The sequence below is a fragment of the Giraffa tippelskirchi genome, chromosome 6, assembly GCF_054371585.1.
Source record: "Giraffa tippelskirchi isolate mGirTip1 chromosome 6, T2T-mGirTip1v1.2.pri, whole genome shotgun sequence".
NCBI lineage: Eukaryota > Metazoa > Chordata > Mammalia > Artiodactyla > Giraffidae > Giraffa > Giraffa tippelskirchi.
In genome coordinates this window covers 38,198,866-38,218,597 of record NC_137280.1, presented here as the reverse complement: position 1 = coordinate 38,218,597, position 19,732 = coordinate 38,198,866, and the positions used below count along the sequence as shown (strand labels likewise).

The 19,732-nt window shown below is 41.4% G+C and overlaps 1 long non-coding RNA gene across 1 annotated transcript in view; it reads left to right on the top strand.

Moving 5' to 3' along the window:
* Positions 1-161: 161 nt before the first annotated feature.
* Positions 162-19,732, top strand: part of LOC145511338 (uncharacterized) — a 114,774-nt gene continuing 95,203 nt past the window's right edge. The window contains exons 1-3 of the long non-coding RNA XR_014057811.1: positions 162-317; positions 17,241-17,359; positions 17,723-17,885. This is a non-coding gene — a long non-coding RNA (uncharacterized LOC145511338). The remainder of the gene's footprint in view (positions 318-17,240; positions 17,360-17,722; positions 17,886-19,732) is intronic.

Here is a 19,732-nt window from a genome sequence, read left to right as displayed (position 1 = left end):
GCCGAAGGGCCGAAGAGCCGACGAGCCGAAGGGCCGAAGAGCCGACGAGCCGAAGGGCCGAAGAGGACACTCGCGCGCTGATTGGTCTGCTGGCCGTGGGGGAAATCCGCATCTGATTGGCAGGAAAGTCGCGAACCCGGCAGCCCGGGTCCGGGGGCCGCGCGTGGAGAGGCTATCGGGTCAAGGGGCCACGGGGAAGCCAGGGCTCTGGAGGGCCGGGCTTTCCCTGCCTTCGGACAACTGCAGCCGGCCTCTGAACGAGTGCCGCCGAGTGGCGGCGGGGCGCCTCCGCGTCTTGGGGGCTCTTCGCTCGCCAGGTTGGAGGGCCCACTGCGAGATGGCCGGGTGGGGATGGGAGCCTCCGGCTGGGGCCGCAGCATCTGCGCTGGGGCAGTTTTTGCGGCGGGTGGCTGCCGTGGCGGGAGCGGGCGGATGGCTGATTGGCCTCTGCGGGCTCAGGGAGGCAGGTGGCCTTCAAAGCCGCGGCCGGGGAGGCCTTGCCATACGAACTGGACCCTCTCTCGCTCGCACAAATCAGGGCCGTGAGCTCCTTGCCGCGAAGTCGGTGTGAATCATCCCAGACCCTTAGAAACGCGGACCGTAGTGTCGCCCAGCCCTGGGGAGCTGAGGCAGGATTTCTAGTACTGAGGGCCCGAGGGAAGGTGTTTTTTGAGCATTGATCAGGCAAATATGTGTAGCCGGCGTTGAAAATCGCCTCTGCCTATAATAATGGGATGACGTTATCAGTCTGGCTTGTTTGCTCAAAGGTTTGAATGAAGTCGTGTGGGTACAAGCTCTCTGCACTCAGTAGGTCTTAAAAACGTTTGAGCGCATGTCTCCCCCGCTGCGCCTTCTCAGAACCCAGGAGCATGCAGACCTGCGGTAAATATGTTGACAGACATTGGAGAGCTCATGCTGTAGAAGCAGTATTTGGTTGATTATCCCATGGAACAGTTGTTACTAAGAATTTGAAACATGGACAAGATAAAAGAACATTTATCAATGAAGTCTTACATTGTTCAAATTTGTTTTTACTTTGAAGGTACACAATTAGCATTACTTATACCTGGAATTATGTCGTCTTCCATATATTAAGGAGATCTCAGAAAGATCAGGCCTAAAAGAAGATGGTGATGGTTTCGCGAATTAATAAAATTCCCACTACAGGAACCAAAAGTGTAAGTGAGATTGGCTTCCCTGATGGCTCAGAATGTGCCTGCCAGTGCAGGAGATGCAATTTCCATTCCTAGGTGGGAAAGATCCTCTGGAGGAGGGCATGTCAACCCACTCCAGTATTCTTGCCTGAGAAATCCCATGGACAGAGGAGCCTGATGGACAGTCCATGAGGTCGCAAAAAAGTCTGACACCTGGTAGCGACTAAACAGCAAAGGAGCTCCAAGTTGAAAGGATATGTAGTTCACTTAGGTATAGGACGGAAGGTGTCTCCAGAGCTCCAGTTGGCCAACTAGTAGCCACTAGCCAACTGAAGCATTGGTAGGCTGGATTGATGTCTGCTCTAAGTGTAAAATGCACACTGTATTTCTAAGATAGAAGATATGAAAAGAAAAGAATGAAAACTACCTCATTTGTTACATTGGCTACATGTCAACATGAGGATATTTCAGAAAATGTAAAATTACATATATGGCTCCTGTTAACATTTATGTTGGGTAGGGCTGTTCTAGAGGGTAAGAAAATCTCTTTGAAGAAGATCAAGTCTTTCATATAGCAATTGTAAAGGAAGGCAACCATGTTGAGCCTACATCTGTGCTTCAGTTAATTTTTATGAAAAGGAGAAAATAGGACCCCCCCCCCAAAAAAAAAGACTAACATAGGGGAAATTTTCAGAACGCAAGTTCTAATTCATGGAGCCTTATGCATGTCACATGAAAATATCGTGATATCAGTTGATAATAAAAAGATACCAAGCTATCAAGAAATTTGAATTATGTTTTAAGGAGTCTGATTATGAGGGCAAAATGTATAGAACATTTAAGATTTCTATTGAAAATGTTTCAAGTAGCTTCTGGGTTTTATCATTTAACCTCTAGATATGGTGAGCTTTTTTCAGTTTTCCAGTGAGGTTTCAGGTAAGCTTTTCCAATACACTTATTTTTCATTCATTTATTTAACAAAAGCCTGCTGAGGGCTCTGGGTATTGCAAGGCAGTGTTATAAAGGTGAACACTCAGACCATGACCCTTACTCTCTCATAACTAACCAATATCAATTCAGAAACTGAAAAAGTATGTAATAACCAAGGCATAGTGTTTTTTGTCTTTGAGTAAGTGCTTTACCTCGGTAAATTCAACATGTTAATTGTCTTCAACCCAGAATTTATATATTACTGCTCACGTATTAATGAAGAGTCTTACAAGAACTAGATATGGGCTTAAAATATGTTGGTAAAAAATCAAAGTATACTTAATTCATCTGTTAATTGTCAGAACTTGAAAAAAAATTAAATTTGAGTATTCACCTTTAAATAGAAAGAAAAGATGAAAAAATTACAATAGCATCTTATTTATGATACCTTCTTTTAGCCTTTCAGCAACTTTTAGGTTCTAAGAAATTTAATAATAGAAATGTAAAAGAGACTTTGATTTATGCCTCTAACATAGTTTAAAATTGCTGACTTAAAAAAGCTAAATTTATTTTAGCATATTACAAAGTTCTTAAATCAATATATTTGAGTCTTTTAGGAAAAAGGTAAACATAAATCTTATGTTAGTTTACTACTGCTGCTGTAACAAATTATTGCAAAGTTGGTGGCTGAAAACAACACCAGTGTATTATCTTACAGTTCTGTGGTCCCAAGTCCAGCTGGGGTCTCCTTGGGCTAAAATCAAAGTGTCCATGTGTCTGTTCCTTACTAGAGCATCTGAGGAAGAATCGAGGTTTTTTGTTTATTCAGATTGTTGACCAGATTCAGTTGCTTGCTACGGTAGTATTGAGGTCCCTGGTTCCTTGCCAGCTATTAGCTGAGAGATGTTTCCAGCTTCTAGAAGCCATTCACGTTCCTTGGGTTGTGGCCCTCCTGCTCTGTCTTCAGAGCCACCCATGGTAGGTTGAGATCCTCTCATCCTTCTGATTTCTTTTCAGTTCAGTTGAGTCACTTAGTCGTGTCCAACTCTTTGCAACCCCATGAATCGCAGCATGCCAGGTCTCCCTGTCCATCACCAACTCCCGGAGTCTACCCAAACTCATGTCCATCGAGTCGGCGATGCTATCCAGCCATCTTATCCTCTGTTGTCCCCTTCTCCTCCCACCCCCAATCCCTCCCAGCATCAGGGTCTTTTCCAATGAGTTAACTCTTCGCATGAGGCGGCCAAAGTATTGGAGTTTCAGCTTCAACATCAGTCCTTCCAATGAACACCCAGGATTGCTCTCCTTTATGATGGACTGGTTGGATCTCCTTGCAGTCCAAGGGACTCTCAAGAGTCTTCTCCAACACCACAGTTCAAAAGCATCAGTTCTTTGGCACTCAGTTTTCTTCACAGTCCAACTCTCAGATCTATAAAGGACTACTGGGAAAACCATAGCCTTTACTAGACGGACCTTTGTTGGCAAAGTAATGTCTCTGCTTTTTAATATGCTATCTAGGTTGGTCATAACTTTCCTTCCAAGGAGCAAGTGTCTTTTAATTTCATGGCTGCAATCACCATCTACAGTGATTTTGGAGCCCCCAAAAATAAAATCTGACACAGTTTCCACTGTTTCCCCTTCTATTTGTCATGAAGTGATGGGACCAGATGCCATGATTTTAGTTTTCTGAATGTTGAGCTTTAAGCCAACTTTTTCACTCTCCTCTCTCACTTTCATCAAGAGGCTTTTTAGTTCCTCTTCACTTTCTGCCATAAGGGTGGTGTTGTATGCATATCTGAGGTTAATGATATTTCTCCCGGCGATCTTAATTCCAGCTTGCGCTTCTTCCAGCCCAGCGTTTCTCATGATGTATTCTGCATATAAGTTAAATAAGCAGGGTGACAATATACAGCCTTGACGTACTCCTTTTCCTATTTGGAAACAGTCTGTTGTTCCATGTCCAGTTCTAACTGTTGCTTCCTGACCTGCATACAGATTTCTCAAGAGGCAGGTCAGGTGGTCTGGTATTCCCATCTCTTTCAGAGTTTTCCACAGTTTATTGTGATCCACACAGTCAAAGACTTTGGCATAGTCAATAAAGCAGAAGTAGATGTTTTTCTGGAAATCTCTTGCTTTTTCGATGATCCAGCAGATGTTGGCAATTTGCTTTCTGGTTCCTCTGCCTTTTCTAAAACCAGCTTGAACATCTGGAAGTTCATGGTTCACTTATTGCTGAAGCCTGGCTTGGAGAATTTTGAGCATTACTTTACTAGCGTGTGAGATGAGTGCAATTGTGCGGTAGTTTGAGCATTCTTTTGCATTGCCTTTCTTTGAGATTTGAATGAAAACTGACCCTTTCCATTCCTGTGGCCACTGCTGAATTTTCCAAATTTGCTAGCATATTGAGTGTGGCACTTTCACAGCAGCATCTTTGAGGATTTGAAATAGCTCAACTGGAATTCCATCACCTCCACTAGCTTTGTTTGTAGTGATGCTAAGGCCCACTTGACTTCACATTCCAGGATGTCTGGCTCTAGGTGAGTGATCACACCATCATGATTATCTGGGTCGTGAAGATCTTTTTTGTACAGTTCTTCTGTGTATTCTTGCCACCTCTTCTTAATATCTTCTGCTTCTGTTAGGTCCATACCATTTCTGTCCTTTATCGAGCCCATCTTTGCATGAAATGTTCCCTTGGTATCTCTATTTTTCTTGAAGAGATCTCTAGTCTTTCCCATTCTGTTGTTTTCCTCTATTTCTTTGCATGATTGGTGAGGAAGGCTTTCTTATCTCTCCTTGCTATTCTTTGGAACTCTGCCTTCAAATGGGAATATCTTTCCTTTTCTCCTTTGCTTTTTGCTTCTCTTCTTTTCCCAGCTATTTGTAAGGCCTCCTCAGACAGCCATTTTGCTTTTTTGCATTTCTTTTCCATGGGGATTGTCTTAATCCCTGTCTCCTGTACAATGTCATGAACCTCCATCCATAGTTCATCAGGCACTCTGTCTATCAGATCTAGTCCCTTAAATCTGTTTGTCACTTACACTGTATCATAAGGGATTTGATTTAGGTCATGCCTGAATGGTCTAGTGGTTTTCCCTACTTTCTTCAATTTCAGTCTGAATTTGGCAATAAGGAGTTCATGATCTGAGCCACAGTCTGTTCCCAGTCTTGTTTTTGCTGACTTTATAGAGCTTCTCCATCTTTGGCTGCGAAGAATATAATCAGTCTGATTTCAGTGTTGACCATCTGGTGATGTCCATGTGGAGAGTCTTCTCTTGTGTTGTTGGAAGAGGGTGTTTGCTGTGACCAGTGCATTCTCTTGGCAAAACTCTATTAGCCTTTGCCTTGCTTCATTCTGTACTCCAAGGCCAAATTTGCCTGTTACTCCAGGTGTTTCCTGACTTCCTACTTTTGCATTCCAGTCCCCTATAAGAAAAAGGACATCTTTTTTGGGTGTTAATTCTAAAAGGTCTTGTAGGTCTTCATAGAACTGTTCAACTTCAGCTTCTTCAGCGTTACTGGTTGGGGCATAGGCTTGGGTTACCATGATATTGAATGGTTTGCCTTGGAAATGAACAGAGATCATTCTGTTGTTTTTGAGATTTCATCCAAGTACTGCATTTCGGACTCTTGTTGGCCATGATGGCTACTCCATTTCTTCTAAGGGATTCCTGCCCACAGTAGTAGATATAATGGTCATCCAAGTTAAATTCACCCATTCCAGTTCATCTTAGTTCGCTGATTCCTAGAATGTTGACGTTCACTCTTGCCATCTCCTGTTTGACCACTTCCAATTTGCCTTGATTTGTGGACCTAAGATTCTAGGTTCCTATGCAATATTGCTCTCTACAGCATCGGACCTTGCTTCTATAACCAGTCACATCCACAACTGGGTATTGTTTTTGCTTTGGCTTCATCCCTTCATTCTTTCTGGAGTTATTTCTCAACTGGTCTCCAGTAGCATATTGGTCAACTACCAACCTGGGGAGTTCCTCTTTCAGTATCCTATCATTTTGCCTTTTCATACTGTTCATGGGGTTCTCAAGGCAAGAATACTGAAGTGGTTTGCCATTCCCTTCTCCAGTTGACCACATTCTGTCAGTCCTCTCCACCATGACCCGTCTGTCTTGGGTGGCCCCACACGGCATGGCTTAGTTTCATTGAGTTAGACAAGGCTGTAGTCCATGTGATCAGATTGGCTAGTTTTCTGTGATTTTGGTTTCAGTGTGTCTGCCCTCTGATGCCCTCTTGGAACACCCACCGCCTTACTTAGGTTTCTCTTACCTTGGACGTGGGGTATCTCTTCACGGCTGCTCCAGCAAAGCGCAACCGCTGCTCTTTACCTTGGACGAGGGGTATCTCCTCACGGCTGCCCCTCCTGACCCTGAACGTGGAGTAGCTCCTCTCGGCCCTTCCTGACCCAGGAATTGAACCCAGGTCTCCCGCATTGCGGGCAGATGCTTTACCAACTGAGCTACACGGGGACCTTGATTTCTCTTACCTTTTCTTTAATTTCAGTCTTTTAAACCTCCTGTTAGGTTGAGCCTACCTAGAAAATCCAGGATAATCTCTCCATGTCAAGGTCCATAACCTTAACCACATCCTTCAAGTCCCGTTTGCTGTAGTGAAGTGACATATTCATGGGTTCCAGGGATTAAGGCATGGACATTTTTAAGGGTCATTATTCTGCCTACCACAGATCTTAATTGGGTTCATGCAGTATAGCCATAATTTCTTATCAGTGCTCTCAGTACTTTAGGATAGAGTAACAATGTTTATAATAACGGGTAGACTGATGCTGAAGCTGAAGCTCTAATACTTTGGCCACCTGATGTGAACAGCTGACTCACTGGAAAAGACCCTGATGCTGGGAAAGATTGAGGGCAGGAGGAGAAGGGGGCAATAATAAAGGATGAGATGGTTGGATGGCATCACCGAGTCAGTGGACATGAGTTTGAGCAAACTTCAGGAGATAGTGAAGGACAGGGAAGCCTGGAATGCTGCACTTACGGGGTCACAAAGAGTTGGACATGACAGTGACTAAACAGCAACAACAAACTTTATTGGATGTATGATATATTCCAGGTACTATTCTAAACCCTTTTTCTGCATTTACTCTTATTCCTCAGAAATGCCCCAGGAGACAAGTGCTGTTGTTATCCCCACTTCCAGATAAGCAAACAGGTATAGAGTAGGAAAGTGACTTGCCTACTTCTCACAGCTGTTAAATGGTGGAATGAGTATTTGAATCTACATGGTCGGTCTGATTCCAGGGCCTCTGCAGGCTCTGACTCACAACATAGAAGAAATAATTTTGAACGTTTGGATTTACTAAACATGCTTTAGTGATATAATGACTATGAATTCAGGCTCTGATATCACAATGTGTGGATTTATAGTCTATCTTTACCAGTTACTTGATGACGTGGACAAGTTGCCTAACCTCCCTGGGTCTCAATTAACAATAAACTGAATTCATAGTCACACTTGAGGATTAAATGAGACACTATATATATAAAGTACATACTTAGTGCCTCTGCATGAGCTATTGCTAGCTATTATTATTGATGACAATTCAACTTCTAAAAACAGCAGTTTATTGTAAAAAGAAATATTTCCTTTATGAAAATTCAGGCACTTTATGAAATAAGAACTGAAAGTTAATCTTCTTCCTTTTCAAAGACCACAATGTTTTCTCCTTCCCCAGTCTCTAATTACTCTCCACTTCAACCCAGCTGCCATCTTCCTGGCAGTGTTACTTTCTCCAATCAGGTATTATGCTATTGTACACTGTAGACACTTTGTCCAGACTCTAGTTGCCCCAGGTTAACATCCAAATTCCTTAGAAAGGCACCAGGACTCAAACTCCAAGTATCCTGTGCTGCCCAGTATTTACACAGCCCCCATTTCTAACTTTGAATTTCTTTTGCAATTATTGTTCCTAGAGGAGACATAGTGCTAATATACCACTCCAAACCTACCCCCTCTTCCAGTAATCTTTGCTGCCATTGCTTCAATTCAAACCATCATGCTCTTTGCACTTTAAGTCATCCCCCAACAAATTCATGGCCTCCAGTCTTACCACCCTTCAAACTTTTACTCTCCTCCCTGTTCACCAGAACAGTCTTTCTAAAATACAAAACTCCACATTACTGTCCTCCTTCAAGCCCTTCATTGTCTTTTCCAGACCCTATTCCTTCAAATATTATTCCTTTCCTTATGTCTCTTAACACCGATTAAGTGCTTCCACGTTGCATTCAAGGTATGCTTATTTAAGAACTTTCTTCTTGCCTTCTAAATCATGAATACATTGATAGGGATTAAGAGATGCTTTTGCTTGCATGAATTTATTACATTATTTTAGTACTGCCTATGTACATGTCTGTCTGTTGTCTCTGAACCGTAAACTCTTTAAGGGGAGGCTTGTGGTATTATTTCTCTTTACCTCTGTGCCCAAGAAGTAGAAGGTGCTTAGTCATTGTTGAATGAATGAACAAAGAAAAATAACCCCACATACACACAATTGAAAAAATGCTGCTTAAATTCCCAAATGTGTTTACTGAAACTATATAAGGTCCTGATTTTTGAAGCCACATAACCGGTGGTTAAGAGCATGGACTCTGGAGTCAGAGTATTTAGCTTTGAATTCTGACTCTGCCACTTACTACCTGTGCACTATGAACCTTGAATCTATTCTTTGTAAAACAGGAATGATAATAGTATAACTATATCTTTGGGTTAATAGAGCCAAATGAGTTCATGTTTATGAAGTGTTTATAATAGCATCTACCACATAGTAAATATTTTGTAAGTGTTGGTTAAGTAAAAATATGATAGTTTATGTTCTTATTACTCTTGTAGCCCACCAGGCTGGAGAAGGAAATGGCAACCCACTCCAGTGTTCTTGCCTGGAGAATCCCAGGGACGGGGGAGCCTGGTGGGCTGCCATCTGTGGGGTCGCACAGTTGGACACGACTGAAGTGACTTAGCAGCAGCAACAGCAGCAGCAGCAGCAGCCCACCAGACTCCTCTGTCCATGGGATTCTCCAAGCTAGAATACTTGAGTGGGTTGCCGTTTCCTTCTCCAGGGAATCTTCCCAACCCAGGAATCAAACTTCAGTCTCCTGCATTGCAGGTAGATTCTTTACCAACTGAGCTACAAGGGAAGCCCTGATAATAGCTAATGTCCTTATAATACAGTGATAAAAAAAATAACCCAGTGTTTTGTAATTGTGATATTTAACTAGAGATTTTTAAACTTTCAATGATTTTTGATATCTTAAAAATATATAAAATATATTTTGATGAGTAAAGTAAAGCATGTTGTATGTTGCCCTGTAAAGAGGCCAAGGAACTGAGGGCAGCACCTGGCCAAAAGCCAGAAAGGAACCAAGGTCCTGAGTCCAGTAGCTTGCTAGGAACTGAGTCCTACCAAGGACCAGATCATGTACTTAGAAGTGGACCTTTCTCTGGTTGAGCTTTGAGATGCCTGCAGCCCCAGTGAATAACTTGATCGCAACCTTGTGAGAGATTCTGAGCCAAAGGACACTGCTAAACCTCACCCAGATTCCTGATCCATATAATTATGAGATAATAATTTTTAAAGCCATTTCATTTGGGGGTAATTTGTTACACAGCAGTAGATAGCTAATATGTGTCTGTGTGCGTACTCAGTCGTGTCTGAATCTTTGTGACCCCATAGACTGTAGCCTACCAGGCTCCTCTGTCCATGGGATTCTCTAGGCAAGAATACTGGAGTGGGTTGCCATTCCCTTCTCCAGGGGATCTTCTTGACCCAGGGATCAAACTGGGGTCTCCTGCATTGCGGGCAGATTCTTTACCGTCTGAGCTACCAGGGACTAATATATTAATGCTATTTCAGTGCAGATGTGTAACAAAAAACACTTGGAATGAAAAGGCAACTTTGTAGGTTTTCCAGTTATTAGTCAACGCTCTTTCTACTAAAAACAATGATGATGATAATAAAATTAGAATATTTGTAGTAATTTACATTTTTTGAATGCCTACTAGAATATAAGGCACCTTTCCAAATTATATATATATCAGTTCAGTTCAGTTCAGTAGCTCAGTCATGTGGGACTCTTTGTGACCCCATGGACTGCAGCACCCCAGGCCTCCCTGTCCGTCATCAACTCCCAGAGTTTACTCAAACTCATGTCCATTGAGTCAGTGATGCCATCCAACCATCCCATCCTCTTTTGTCCCCTTCTCCTCCTGCCTTCAATCTTTCCCAGCATTATGGTCTTTTCAAATGAGTCAGTTCTTTGCATCAGGTGGCCAAAGTATTGGAGTTTCAGCTTCAGCATCAGTCCTTCTAGTGAATATTTAGGACTAATTTCCTTTAGGATTGACTGGTTGGATCTCCTTGCAGTCCAAGGGAGTCTCAAGAGTCTTCTCCAACACCACAGTGCAGTAACATCAATTCTTTGGCACTCAGCTTTCTTTATAGTCTAACTCTCACATTCATACATGACTACTGGGAAAACCCTGGCTTTGACCAGACGGACCTTTGTTGCTAAAGTAATGTCTCTGCTTTTTAATATGCTATTTAGGTTGGTCATAACTTTCTTCCAAGGAGCAAGTGTCTTTTAATTTCATGGCTGCAATCACCATCTGCAGTGATTTTAGAGCCCAAAAAAATAAAGTCTGTCACTGAAACACTGTTTCCCCATCTATTTGCCATGAAGTGATGGGACCAGATGCCATGATCTTAATTTTCTGAATGTTGAGTTTTAAGCCAACTTTTTCACTCTCATCTTTCACTTTCATCAAGAGGCTCTTTAGTTCTTCTTTGCTTTCCGTCATAAGGGTGGTGTCATCTGCATATCTGAGGTTATTGATATTTCTTCCAGCAATCTTGATTCCAGCTTGTGCTTCATCCAGCCCAGTGTTTCTCATGATGTACTCTGTATATAAGTTAAATAAGCAGGGTGACAATATACTGCCTTGACGTACTCCTTTTCCTATTTGGAACCAGTCTGTTGTTCCATGTCCCATTCTAGCTGTTGCTTCCTGACCTGCATACAGATTTCTCAGGAGGCAGGTAAGGTGGTCTGGTAGTCCCATCTCTTTCAGAATTTTCCATAGTTTATTGTGATCCACACAGTCAAAGGCTTTGGCATAGTCAATAAAACAGAAGTAGATGTTTTTCTGGAACTCTCTTGCTTTTTCGATGATCCAACGGATGTTGGCAATTTGATCTCTGGTTCCTCTGTCTTTTCTAAATCCAGCTTGAACATCTGAAAGTTCATGGTTCATGTACTGTTGAAGTCTGGCTTGGAGAATTTTGAGCATTACTTAACTAGCGTGTGCTGCTGCTGCTGCTGCTAAGTCGCTTCAGTCATGTCCGACTCTGTGCGACCCCATAGACGGCAGCCCACCAGGCTCCGCCGTCCCTAGGATTCTCCAGGCAAGAATACTGGAGTGGGTTGCCATTTCCTTCTCCAGTGCATGAAAGGGAAAAGTGAAAGGGAAGTCGCTCAGTCATGTCCGACTCTCAGCGACCCCATGGACTGTAGCCTACCAGGCTCCTCCATCCTTGGGATTTTCCAGGCAAGAGTACTGGAGTGGGGTGCCATTGCCTTCTCTGAGCATGTGAGATGAGTACAATTGTGCAGTAGTTTGAGCATTCTTTGGCATTGTCTTTCTTTGGGATTGGAATGAAAACTGACCTTTTCCAGTCCTGTGGCCACTGCTGAGTTTTTTTTTATGCAACAACTCTATAAGTTTGTTATTTGTTGTTGTTTAATTGCTAAGTTGTCTCCGACTCTTGCGACCTCATGGACTGTAGCCTGCCAGGTTCCTCTGTTCATGGGATTTCCCAGGGATGAATACTGGAGTGAGTTGCCATTTCCTTACCCAGGGGATCTTCCTGATCCACCCGCAGCTCCTCTTCTGTCTCCTGCACTGTAGGTGGATTCTTTACTGCTGAGTCACCAGGGAAACCCCATAAGATAGGTATTATTATAATTATCTTCATTTTGTAAGTAGTGGAATTAGAGTTAACAGAGGTTAAATAAAGGACATGCCCAAGATCCCCAGTTGAGTAACAACATATTGGCAAGATTTGAACCCAGGCTGTGTGACTACAGTTTTCCGTCTGAACCACTGTAATAAATTGTTCCCTAAAGATCCACGCTCTAAGGCAAAGGTGATGGGTGTGGCAGGAAGAAAGGGCAGCACTCCAAGAGTTCACAGGGAAATGAGCTTAATCCTGATCTAGGAAATGCTGGAGTGCCAGGGAGGCATCTGACCTGACACTCAAATGCTGGGTGGAATTTAGGTGTGTGGCTCTTAGAGGAAGGAGTCTATCAGCTGAGCAAAAAGTTGAAAAAGCATGAGACACAGACAAGAAAACACCACCTCATAGTGTGTCTGGAGCTCAACTAGTGGGAGATAAACTTATGTAGTTTGGAACTTGGTTATAGTTATGTGAAAGATTTTGAATATTTTTAATAAAGAAAAACTAGCTCTTGAGGTTTTTTTTTGATAGAAGTTTCAATCAACTAACTTAGTTTAAACTATACTGCAAAACTGTTAGGATATTCTGGTGAATTTGAAATAGAGAATCTGATTGTATGGGTTGTATGAAAATATGAAATTTAATTACCATAAAGTGCAAAAATAAATAGAAATACACAAAGAACATTTCATGTGGTTAAATTTCTTAACACATTCAAAGATGTGTTCAGTTCGTGTTTAGTTTCAGTAAAACTGCAAGGATATCAAAATTTGTAGACCTTTTTATTTCCTTGTAAAAACAATACTATTGGTGGTTACATTCAAAGCACATTAAGTATTTCACTAAAAACAAAGCCTAGAGAAATTTAAAAAAAGTTATGATTGTGTTTTTAGTTACCTGGGAGTGGACCTTGAAAACAGTACTATGTAAGGCATTCATATGAGCAGGGCTTAAAATATTATCCTCTCTTTTTCTCAAAACATCATTCAAGTGCGCTAGATGGAAATTTAATTTTGTAAGATGTCTGTACTGTTCAAATTTGTTTATGGTGTGAGCTTTCAATTTAGACAATTTATCATTACTTGGAGAGGAGCTTTTTCTCTTAAGCCAGATTGAGTTTCCTTTCCAGGGAATAGATGAATCCAGGAAAAATGTTTCCACAGCTCATACCTAGCCAAAAGCCATGGCCATGGAGGAATGGAGAGCTCATTGAATAATGACAAAAGGAAAATATGTAATCCCCTTTCCCGTAGCCTCTCATGCCCTTGACTTCTCTCAAAACTCTCCAGTCCATAGATTCAAGCAGTGTCTATTTTGATTCTCAAATTTAGGGGTTGAACTTCTGCTTCACAACAGTATTAAGCAGGCGATTACAAATATGATATACCTACAGAGGTCTGACTCTAGTTTGTCTGACAATCGTATAATCTTTGGAAGGTCTCTTTATAACCTTTGGAGGGTCTCTTAACTGTCATGAGCAGTGATTTCTTATTCTCTCATCTGTTTGACATATCCTCATAGATTCCTTTTGGTTTTAATGGATTAAGATTCTAAAGGCCAATTTTGCATGACTGCAGTTTCACCCCAATGCTACATTTAAACACTTGGGTTTCCATGCTGTCTCCATATATTTTTGAAGTCATCTTTTCTGTGTCTGCAAGTTTCCTGCAGTAACATAATTACATGCATAAGAGAGGCTAAGTCCTAAATTTGTCTCCTCTTCTGGTTATTTTTGATCTCATAATTTAGGAGATGATACTCCTTCCATCTTGAGGGCTGATACATTCTCTACCTGTGCTACAGAAATAAATTGGAAGTCATTTCCTTGTAAAATATCTCTCTTTTCTGTATATATTTACGTATTTGTATTGTATATCTTGGCTTCACAGGTGGTGCTAATGGTAAAGAACCCTCCTGCCAATGCCAGAGACCTAAGAGAGATGTAAGGTTTGATCCCAGGGTTGGGAAGATTCCCTGGAGAATGGAATGGCAACCCACTCCAATATTTTTGCCTGGTGAATCCCATGGACAGAGGACCCTGGAGGGCTATGGTCCATAGGGTCACAAAGAGTCAGACATGACTGAAGCAACTTAGCATGCACAATCTTGCTGTTACAACAGAGGAAGTCAGTGAGGAAAAGAGGAAAAAATATATGGCAATAATTTACCCTGACACCATTCACCTTAGCAAACTCAGCATCCATCCAGCCCTCCAGCTTCCAACCCAAGAGGATTGCAGTGAGTCTGAGAGGCAGGGAATTTCTTCCAAAAAAGTCTCTGAAACCATGATAAGCTGCTCTGAACAAGAGCTACGTACTCATTACATGAGAAGTTTGGACTGACCTGCAGGCAATATTCTTGTCTCCCTCAAAAATGTAGGGAGTAAAGGTTTTTATAGGCGAGTTGAAATTTCACATGGTTTCTAAGAAGTCTGGAAAGTATCCGAAAGTCCCAATTTTTCTTGAATTTCTGGATTAGGGCATTGTTCTTTCTGTGACTCATTTTTGAAGGCTCTAATAACAACATTTCTCCTGATTGTCTCTGGGTCATAGGAATCCCCTATAAGTTGGGTAAAGGTGAGCTGTAGAGTTACAAGAACTGAATTTAGTGTTAAGGAGACAAGATTGCTTGTGTCCACCTTGTATATTGAGCTGAGTGCTCTTGGGCAAATGGCAGTATTCTTGATGGTCTCAGTGATGTTGAAGAGTATGGGTAAGATAACTTTTGAGGACTATTTTAGTTCTAAATTTCTACCGTTCTCAGAGTAAATTGCCACATGCCTGTAGATATTTTGGATTAGACCCAAACACCAAGGCAAATAAATGTCAAAGGTTAGTGCTACTTAGCTGGGCTTGGACATTATCCAGAAATGCAGAAGCTTAGGTTTATCTACTTTGATTCCAAGAACTGCTGAAGAGAAAAGTAGCCCAGAGTGAATGTAAGGCTTGCTCTTGCTGTAGTCAACTTAAATTTAATAATTTTGAGGTGTTCTTTTTAGCCATCATTACAGAACAACAATGTAAAATATATGATTTTTACATTTACTCCTTTTAAATTCTTTCATTTAAAAATCATCCTTATTATCTTTAGTAAAATCCTACCAAGTTTCCCTAATCCAGTGACAATCAGTGACACAAGATTTTTACTGTATATACAATGCTATGTTAGTCACTCTGGAAGGATAAAAACACCTTTGACAAAGCACTTGCCTTTAGGTGCTAGGAGAAGAGAAAAACCATTAAGAAACACACATATGAACAGGAGTGAAAGAATCAAAAACCCCAGGACATTCTGCAGGAGAATGGATTTAACCAAAAAGGGGAAATGTATGCTTTGTTTTTCTAATAAAATAATTTTGTGAGCACTTTGTTCAATTAAAGATTATTATACTTAGAAGCAGGTTGAAATCTTTTTCTTTCCAGCATGCAAAGCTTTCTTTAAAGATAAAGGTTGTCGTGGTATTTTTAATTACTGAGGTTGGGTACTTATTTCTTTCTTACATTCATGTGCTTCCAAAGGGATTTGGAACATGAAAGAGTTTCATAGCTGTTTAGAGAAATGAGAATTTAGGCCTTGATAATTATAGACATTACTTTCCAGTTCTATCTAAGTTCAGACTCTATTCTCTGTAGTATTGAACCTTCCAAGTTGTGTTATACCAATATAATGTATGCTCTGTGTGCCTGGAACATTCAAACACTGGTGAGTTTCTAGAATACATTAAGGCAAATTAGTTTCAGCTAGCTTTGTCCTGAGTGATTTTTTTCTATGTGGTTTGTGAATTATCAAATAAACATATCATTTAGGAAATACAATTTTATAGCATTCTTATTCCCAGTAATTGTAGCTCAAACACAATATACCAATAATGCAATTTGGCTATCATGGGCTGACTACCTGAAGCAGTGTCTGGACATGTTATTCATGAGCTTAAGATGACTGGAAAATGCTAATTTGGGGGGTAATTTTGATGGATTCCTACTGATCTATCAAAATCTTATACTATAAACATGTATGTTTGGGTAGTGTTTAGTGAAGGTAAATATTTCTGTCTTGTCATGTATAATTTTTTTTTAAATAACGCTGATCTATCATAAGGGCTTTTTAGGTGGCTCAGTGGTAAAGAATTCTCCTGACCATGCGGGAGACATGAGACACGGGCTTGATCCCTGGGGTCAGGAAGATCCCCTAGAAAAGGAAATGGCAACCCACTCCAGCATTCTTGCCCAGAAAATTCCGTGGACAGAGGAGCATGGTGTGCTACAGTCCACGAGGTCACAAAGATTTGGACACAACTGAACGACTGAGCAAGCAAGAAAATCACATCTGTAATAAAGTACTAATTTATAATAAAGTATTGGTGGTTTTATTTCTGATTAAGGTTAGACCATTTCCCTCTATTTTGTGAAATAATATTAATGGCTAATGCTTATATAACACCCACTATTTGCCAGACACTAAGTGTTTTATAGGTATTGGTCCACTTTATGTCCACAACAACACCATGTATGTAGTAGACATTGTGATGATCACAGTCCCATTTTACAGATGAAGAAAATGACGCAGAGTGATTAAGTAAATTGTCCCAGATCATAAAAGCACCAGTTCTGAATTTGCACTCAGGCACTCTGACTCCTGACTCTGGCATCAGTGCTCTTTATTATCATGCTGTACTTCCTCTCCACAAGTCAGCCTGCACCTCGGCAGCCCTTAATTTCGAGGCCTGGAGCCACAGTTTGGGACTTGAGCAGCTGTAGCCAAATCCTGTTTTTCACTTAATCACTCAACAATAAATGAGTGAGATGGGAAGAACTAGCTTGCAGCCAGCTCTAGCTACATAATTCATAGAACTCAGTCCAAAAGGAAAGTGTGGGACCTCTTGTTCAAAAAGTAGGAAAAAAATAGGATTAATGATACTAAAATATAAAGCCTTTCCCTTCTTTCATGGTTTCCCTCTTGTCATGGAATTTTTCATCTGCCATTGAATGTTGTTCTAAGTAAAGAAAAATTAAAAATTGAACTTATTAGCATGAATTTGGCATTCATCTTTGTGTTGTGCAATTTTTCAGGGCAAATAGAAAAACATTCAACTTTTATGTGGAATCACCAAAATCGTACAATGATTTTTTTGTAACTTGTACCTGAATATCTTTTTTTTTTTTCTTTCTTACCAGAACAGTGGAAACTCTGCATAAAACTAATTCAACTGTTTTTATTTCACTGCTTGACATGAACATTTCACCAACACTTTCTCCTTCTGGCTTACTGATGAGTAGGAAGGACTGAAAGGAATGTGAGTTGTCCTGTTTTTTTTCCATTCCTTCTGTGTTATAATTTTCAATGTAAAATAGTTCATTAATAGGAAGGAAGTAGGTTGCTTGGTCGTATCCGACTCTGCGACCCCATCAGGCTCCTCTGTCCATGGAATTCTCTAGGCAAGAATACTGAAGGGGTAGCCTAGCCCTTCTCCAGGGGATCTTCCCGACCCAGGAGTGGAACTGGGGTCTCCTGCATTGCAGGTGGATTCTTTTCCAGCTGAGCTACCAGGGAAGTCCAAGTTCATTAATAATTGGAACTAATATGAGTAAGAAAAGATATGATAAAATTCCTCGGTTGTTCATGTTTCCTATAACACCATTGCTTTTCTTTCTTTTAGAAGCAATTCTGTTTCAAAAAGAAAGTGTACGCTCTTCGGGTTCAGTTGTAGAAGCAACACACTTACTGTGTACTTGATTTGCATCTCTCTCAACTTTCACTTACCGTGGGTCCCCTGGAATCCAGCATACATGGACACACAAACACTATGTGTGAATTGGGAGGTAAGGGACAGTGCAAACTGACATGCATTTTGCTTGTATCTCTTCTACTCATGTATGTGTTCCATTGTTCCAAGGGACTTTGCTTAAAAAACACAAGTGCAAAAATGAGATTCTGGAGAATTTCATGATGGCAATAGCAGAATTTTTTTGAGGGGCAAAGCTCTGCACAGGTTGTATGCCTGAAGTAAGCCTAGCTTTGGGCCTTTAGGTGAGATGGAAGCTGAGTTGAACTAAAACCACTTTTTCAAGTTAACCCCAAACATCATGCTAAAGATTGGGATAGATGTATGTGCACTGTCATGTATAAAATAGATGGTTAGTGTGAATCTGTTGTATGGCACAGGGGGTTCAGCTCAGTGCTCAATGGTAGGATGTGGGAGGGAGGGGATATATGTATACATATAGCTGATTCACTTCATGGTACAGCAGAAACTAACCCAACATTGTTAAAGCAGCTATACCTCAATAAATAAATAAGTAATAATAAATAATAATAATATATATTTTTTAAATGTAAGAGATTGGCCTGGGACTGTTAAGTATAGTCACAAGTGATCAAAACAGGCCACCGTGCCTACAAATGCAGTGGGGTGGGCTGACTACTGCTCTACTGAAATGAAGCCCCGCTGAATGATGATGAAAGATGGCCTACCATTAACAAATGGTTAAGTGCTAAAAGTGTAAAAACTGGAGAGCCTGGGTGGTTTCAGCATAGTTAAAGGGCAGGTATAGTCAAATGGTAGAGAGGAGAATTAATTAGGAGGGTCGCTGAGATGATTGGATCCTCAGCCGAGGCAGATCTGCCCTGTGAAGGTCAGAGTCCTAGAAGGAAAAACTAGGAATTCTGAGAAGTGGGACAGGGCTCTCTGGGCGTCCCTGAGGATATTGATTCTACAGCCCCTCTGAAGCCTCCAGATGTGCAGAGGTGTCCACCCTGCCCTTCTATACAGAGAGCTGGCACTGCAGCTGTGCTGGAAGATGCTACAGACTCCTCTACCCACAGGTCAGTTGGTACCCTGGTCAGATTCAGCCCTCATTCATCTCTTCTGGTTGCCAAGCCAATAACTACAGATTGGATTTTTAAGACTGCTTGGTCAACAGACCAAAATGTAAGCCTGAATAAGCAAGAATGTATTAACCTGGGGCCACTTTCTTGGGAAATAAGGATTAACACCTTAGCAAAGACTCTAGTCATGGGGCACATATGCTGCTGTGGTGGATTTTGGAAACCTAGAAAAACAATGGCCAACTCTCTGTAAGTTAGGAATGCCTGAGTTGACCTGGCTGATGGTGGATGAAGGGAAAAATTATGCTTGAGAGAAGTGGGCACATTGGGGTGGATATATTAAGGAGAACCCACAAAACCCATCATGAGATTATATCCCATGAGAGAGCTGAGAGAGGACTGACCATATGTTAAAACCACCGGGAATGTACTGGGGAGGGAGGCAGGCCAGCGACGATGACCATTATCAGGCTCCATTTCAAGGCAGCTGGAAAAAGAATATGGTTGATCAGGCACCTGGGTTCTAGCCCTCATTCTAAAATAACTCGGTGATGCAGGATAGTTGTAAAACTATCTAGGCAAATCATTCAGAAAATTTCATTTCGGAAAAGAGAAGTCTTTATGGTTTCCTCAGATCCATGTAAGTCTATGCCTTACTGCTCTCGACTCTTAATGCTTTTCTTTGGCTGTGCTGAGTCTTTGTTGAGGTGTGTGGACTTTCTCTACAAGCAGTGCTCAGGCTGCTTTTTGTGGTGGCTTCCCTTGTTACGGAGCACAGGCTCTAGAGTGTGAGGCTCAGTAGCTGTGCGCTTAGATGCCCCTAGGCATGTTCCCATCCAGG